The following is a 7,051-nucleotide window of genomic DNA, read 5'->3' as shown; positions in this document are numbered from 1 at the left end:
TGAAGATTATTATTTGAGAAGTATATAGGCGAAAGATTTATATTTGAAGTACTTGATTAATTGGGTGTACATGTATTTATTATTGGTTAGCAATATTAATAGTGTTCTTGTTGCCCTGCTGTATATATCACTGGTTGATTAGTGTTGCCATTGTTGTTATTTGTTTTCCTATTGTTTTTGTATACTACATTGCAGAAGTTATTAGACTAGTGAATGTCTTGACTGTACCTCGTCACTACTCCACTGAGGTTAGTCTTGATACTTACTTGATACCGACTATGGTGTACTCATACTACACTTTTGCACATATTTGTGCAGAGTCAGGTGTTGGAGATATCGAACTCGGACAGAGTTAAAGTGTGATCGCAAGGATTCAAGGTAGCGCTGCTTGGTCATCGCAGTCCCTTGGAGTTTTTTTATTTTATTGTACTGTTAATTATTAATCAAAAAGTATTAAGTATTCGATCCTTGAGATCATTCCATGTATTTAGTAATAGTTTGTGACTCAGTATTACCAGTCTTGAGAGGTTTTTATATTTGTTTCCGCTTTTGGTTTCGGTTACCTATTTAAAAAAGAAATATTGGCTTGAATTGTAATTGTAATCGGCTTACTTAGTCTTAGAGACTAAGTGCCATCAGGACGCCTGTGGTGGGATTTTGGGTCGTGACACAAACACGAACGCGAAGAACATTTTTCCCCACCTGCCACAACAACCCTTCGCGATCGCGATCCCCCTCTCGCGATCGCATATAAGGAAACCAACACTAGCAAAAACCAGTAGTCTTCAAGTTTCGAAATGCGCCGAACATGGTCCGAATCACACCCGAGGACCCCCGGGACCTCAACCAATTATACCAACCAGTCCTAAAAAATCATACAAACTTATTCGAGCCTTCAAATCAGATCAAAGAACACTAAAACCACGAATTGCGTATCGATTCAAGCCTAATGTACTTTTGAACTTCTACCTTCCACATCCGATGCCGAAACCTATCAAATCAACTCCAATGGACCTTAAATTCTTCACACGAGTCCTAAATGATAGTACATACCTATTCCAACTTTTAGGATCTAAATCCGACCCCGATATCAAAAAGTCTACTCCCGGTCAAACTTTCCAAAATTCCACCAATTTTCAACTTTCGCCAATTAATGCCGAAATGACATACGGACCACCAAATCAATATCCGGACACGCTCTTAAGAACAAAATCACCATACGGAGCTATTGAAACCGTCAAAGCTCCATTCCGGAGCCGTCTTCACACAAGTCAACCTAAGGTCAACTCCTACGAATTAAACTCCCAATTTAAGGACTATGTGTCCCATTTCACTCTGAAACTCACCCGAAACCAAAACCAAACACCCAGGTAAGTCATGTAACCACAGTAAAATAAAGAGAAAGCAATAAATAGTGGATTAGGGCTAATATACTTAAAACGACCGGCCGAATCGTTACATCTTCCCCCTTTTAAAACAAACGTTCGTCCTCGAACGAGTATAGAGACATACCCAAAGTGGTTAAAAGATGAGGATAACGGCTACGTATATCCTACTCGGTCTCTCAAGTCGCCTCCTTAACTGGCTGACCCCTCCACTGAACCTTCTGTAAAGCAATGTTCTTCGACCTCAATTTTTGGACCTACCTATCCAAAATGGCCACCGGCTCCTAAACATAAGACAAATCCTTGTCCAACTAGACTGAGTTGAAGTCTAACACATGAGACGGATCGCTGTGATATTTCTGGAGCATAGAAACATGGAACAGTAGATGAACTGCAACTAAACTAGGTGGTAGTGCAAGTTTGTAGACCACCTCTCTAACCCTCTCAAGAATCTCAAAAGGTCTGATATACCTAGGGCTCAACTTTCCCTCCTTCCTGAACCTCATAAGACCCTTCATGGGCGAAACTCGGAGCAAGACCCACTCCCCAACCAGGAATGTAACGTTGCGAACCTTCTGATCCTCATAACTCTTCTGTCTGGATTGAGCTGTACGAAATCAATCCTTAATCAATTTAAACTTTTTCAACGCATCCTGAACCAAGTCTGTACCCAATAGCCTAGCCTCACCCGGCTCAAACCAACGCACTGGAGATCGGCACTGTCTACCATACAAATCCTCATACGGGGCCATCTGAATGCTCGATCGATAACTATTGTTGTAATAAAACTACGCAAGCGGCAAGAACTGTTCCCAAGAACCCCCAAAACCCATCCATATGGACAGAGCATATACTTCAATATCTAAATAGTGTGCTCGGACTGTCCGTCTGTCAGAGGGTGAAATGTTGTACTCAACTCCACCCGCATTCCCAACTTATGTTGTACAGCTCTGTAGAACCGCAATGTAAACTGCATACCCTTGTCAGAGATGATTGATACCGCCACGCCATGAAGCCTGAAAATCTCGCGAATATAAACCTGATCCAGATGCTCTGAAGAATAAGTAGTCACCACTTGAATGAAATGAGCTGACTTGGTCAATCTATTCACAATCACCCAAACTGCATCGAACATCCCCTGAGTCCGCAGGAGTCCAGCAACAAAATCCATAGAGATCCGCTCCCATTTCCACTCTGGGATCTCTAGCTTCTAAAATAATCCACATGGCCACTGATACTCATACTTCACCTGCTGGCAATGTAGGAACCAAGATACATACTCCACTATGTGCTTCTTCATTCTTCTCCACCAATAATGCTGCTTCAGGTCCCGATTCATCTTCGCGGCACCTAGGTGAATAGATTACAGTGAACTGTGAGCCTCCTGGAGAATCAGCTCACACAAGCCATCTACAATGGGCACATATAGCCTACCATACATCTGTAAACCGTCATCTCCAATAGTGACCTCATTGGCATCGCCTTGCTGAACTGTGTCCTTGAAGACAAACAGATGGGGGTTGTCATACTGACGCTCACTAGTACGATCATAAAGGGAATACCAATAAACCACATAAGCCAAAAATTAGCTCGGCTCAAAATCATCCAATCTAACAAACTAGTTGGCCAAGGCCTGAACATACAAGGCTAGTGGCCTCTCTGCTACTAATAAATAAGCTAAGCTTCCCAAACTATCTGCCTTGCGACTCAATTCATCGGCCACCATGTTGGCCTTTTCGGTGTGATATAGAATGGTGATATCATAGTCCTTAAGCAACTCTAACCACCTCCGCTACCGCAAAGTTAAGATCCTTCTATTTGAACAGATATTGTGGACTCCGGTGACCGATGTAGACCTCACAAGGGACACCGTACAAAGATTGCCTCTAGATCTTCAAGGCATGAACAATAGCTGCTAGCTCGGGGTCGTGGACATGATAGTTCTTCTCATGCACCTTCAGTTGTCTACACGCGTAGGCAATCATCCTACACTCCAGCATCAACACTGTGCCGAGACTGATGCGTGATGCATCATAATATACAGTATAAGACTCCGAACTTGTGGGCAATACCAATATTTGGACTGTCGTCAAAGTAGCCTTAAGCTTTTGAAAGCTCTTCTTACATTCCTTGGTCCAAAAGTAAAATATCTCATAGTCTTTCCTTATATCACCGCGGGAGCCTTATATTTATTTTGAAAATTAATTTCCCGAAATAGCATCCCGCGTTTTATCCCACCGCATGACTTCTAGTAGTTCTCCTACTAGCCACGGGTATAAAATCCACCTTATCTCACCGTATGCATTTTAACACCCAGACCTTATATCACCGCATGCATATCAAAAATCACAACGAGATGGCAGAAACCTCGTGCAAACAACAACAATCGCACGTCAGAAACCTCGTGCAACAATAATAACAACACGACATAAACCTCGTGCAATAATAACAACAGTCACCTGAACAATAATCACGAACATCAAAACATAACAACTGAAACAATGATATTCCAAGGATAGAAATTTCAAATAAAGAATCCCACAGTTAAATAATGAATACGGAATCAAAAAAGCATATAATTCAGCTAAGCATGTAGTACAAGTTGCAAATAAGAGACGAGACAAGTTGACATGTGAAATTAGGCTAAACATGATGACTATATATGTTAAAGTAAATCAATTAACATAAAAAGGAAACTACTTAGCTAGAACAGAATTTTCAACATTTAGCCCGTGTACGTACTTGTCACCTTGCGTACTCGGCTTTCACATATTGCAATTTACCATAAAATTACCAAATCCTAAGGGAAATTTCTCCCCCACAAGGTTAGACAAGTCACTTACCTCAAACCACGCTCAATCAATCAATAAGAAGGCTGTTCTCTCGATTTTCTGACTCCGAACGGCTCAAATATATCCAAAAGCAATTACATACTATAAATATAACTATAGAAAACTAATATAAATAATAAAATTATGATTTTAGCAAAGAATTGAAAATTCGCACAAAAAAGTCAACCCGGGCTCACGTCTCGGAACCCGACCAAAATTATAAAATCTGAACATCCATTCGATATCGAGTCCAACAATACAAGAACTATTCAAATTTGATCCTAATTCGCTTTTTAAAACTCAAGAATTCGGTCTAAGAACTTTTATACCTTTTCCCAATTTATCAACCCAAAACCTTAATTAAAAGAAGAAATCGGAGATAGATTAGTGGAATTTAATGAAAAATGAGTTAGGAACTCTCACCCCAACAATCCCTCTGAAAAGCTCCCCAAATATTACCTTAATCCGAGCTCTCAAGTCCAAATGGTGAAAAATGACATTAATCCTCGATTTTGAGAATTAAGTTCTGCAGCCCAGATATTTACACAACGCGATCGCGAAAATTCCCATGCAATCGCGTAGAACAAAATAAGCAGCCTCAACAAAATGACCTACACGAACGCAAAGACCAAGCCGCGAACGCGCTGGTCACCACATCTGAACCTACGCGAACGCGTTCCAAACAACGGGTGTTCGGATTTCGTGAGTTTTTTCAGGATTCGAGACATGGGTCCCACTGTCGATTTTTTAGATGAATTTCAAATTTTAATCCGGGAAATTTGTAAATTCATATGGAATTAATTCCTGTAATTTGTACTGAGTATATTAAATTGTTTATGACTATATTTGAGGATTTCTGACACGAATTCGCGAGGCAAAGGTTTATTGGATTGTTGAATTTTGTTGCAAAGCGAGGTAAGTGTCGTGGTTAACCTTGACTTGAGGGAATAGAACCCTTGAATTATTTACTATGTGAATTTCATGTGTAATGATGTACATGCAAGATGACGAGTGCCTATACTTTGTCAATTTAATTATTTGCTTAATTATTTAAACATCTTAAATTGTTTTAAGATATGAATTAATTATTATAATAATTGTTTCTCTCTTATTCCTTGTCAAATATTAATTCTTGAATTCCTTCAATAATTTTCACATGCTTATTTGATTTATGTATCTTAATTGCTATGTCACGACCCAATTTAGGATCGTGACTGGCGCTTAGGAGCAACTGCTCCCATGAAAGCCTTATCGGTTTTTTATAGAAAAACGGACATAGTTTTCCCTATTTTTGGACTATCCAAAAAATATTTTCTGCCTCAAAATCAACAAACAGCCATCCTAATATCGAACAAAACAATCAACAACTTATCAATTAACCAAAACAAGTCTCCACCATTGCTAATCAACCCACTAACAACCAAAAATACGAATTTATCTCCAAATTTGATAAGAAAGTACAATACTCATCATAAGTCTATAATAATAAAAGACTACTCATGACACTAAAAGAAAGACTATGGAGCGACTCTAAGAGTTCAAAGAAAAGACCATAGCAATAAATAAAATCTTCGCCCACGCGAACAAGTGCGAGGCTCATCAAGAACTATCAACATGTGCGCTCTAATTAACGAAATCCTCGCCTGCGTTAACTGCTGTCTCTATAAAAAAAATTAGCGTGGAGTGAGTCGCTAGCTCAGTGAGTAATAACACTTAACCATAACCGTTTTTTATTGGGGACATGCCAGAAAATATGCTTGTATAATAATAATCAGAACTATCAAAAAACTAAAATGCCCTCTCAAACATGGTAAATATAATCCATCTATTCATGTGCTCCCTGTAACAGAAATCAATTTAACAAATCGATATTAAACTCGGTAAATACTGTGTCATAGCAAATCTTTATATTTGGGAGGTTTCGAATAAAGGATCATGTAATCTGTATCATTGTGTGGACCTTGTAGGTCCCTACTCAGGGGAAAACTGTAACTGTATGCTAGTTCTACCTTTCCACTAGCGAGGGTTATAACTGTAATCAATAATCTATAAATACAAGGTGCACCAGGTCTAACGAACCTGCCATTAGCTATGGGATCCTTCAAAGTTTCCTCCCATTTATACTTTTTTCTTGTAACCAGTAAATATTCATAAGGAAGCATTTTCAAAATAATAAAGGGCATATCAATTCTTATCAAATCATGTAAATCCATTTCAGTAATGGTAACCATATCTCAAGTAACAGTAAAACATATCTAGTAATAGTGAGAACATTTTATATAACGGTAAACATCTCCAGTAAACTGTTCAGTACCATATCAAGTAAAGGATTTGTCCCACATATAATTTCAAACATTCGATAACACATTTTATTTTCAAAATAACGTATAAACCATGCAGGTTATGAAAACACAAATTGTGGTAAGATTACTGCTCATAGTACTCGTGCCGAAATACCAAATGCTTTACCTCGAGCAATTCGTACAACTTCCTCCAATCAATCTATAATTACAAAATAACGATCTTATGTTAATTTCCTTATTTTGCCTAATTCATAGCTAATTTAGAATGCCCAACCCTCGAGGTTTCATATTTGACTCTTAATTTGCCGAATTATATTTACCCACGCGATGAGTAATTACTAATCTATCAACTCTAGCCTATTCATAAAATTTATTCATCCAAATTCATAATGTTCGATGGATTCTTCAGGAAGAAAATTCTCAATTACGTGAATGAACTAGTTTAATTTTTATTACTCTGAAGAATCTTTAAATCATAGGAGACGGAATTAAAATCTACCAGAAGAAGAAGCTCGAGTATTACCTGTAAGAC

Source organism: Nicotiana tabacum, chromosome 15 (assembly GCF_000715075.1).
Source record: "Nicotiana tabacum cultivar K326 chromosome 15, ASM71507v2, whole genome shotgun sequence".
Taxonomy (NCBI): Eukaryota; Viridiplantae; Streptophyta; class Magnoliopsida; order Solanales; family Solanaceae; genus Nicotiana; species Nicotiana tabacum.
This window is presented reverse-complemented; position numbering follows the sequence as displayed.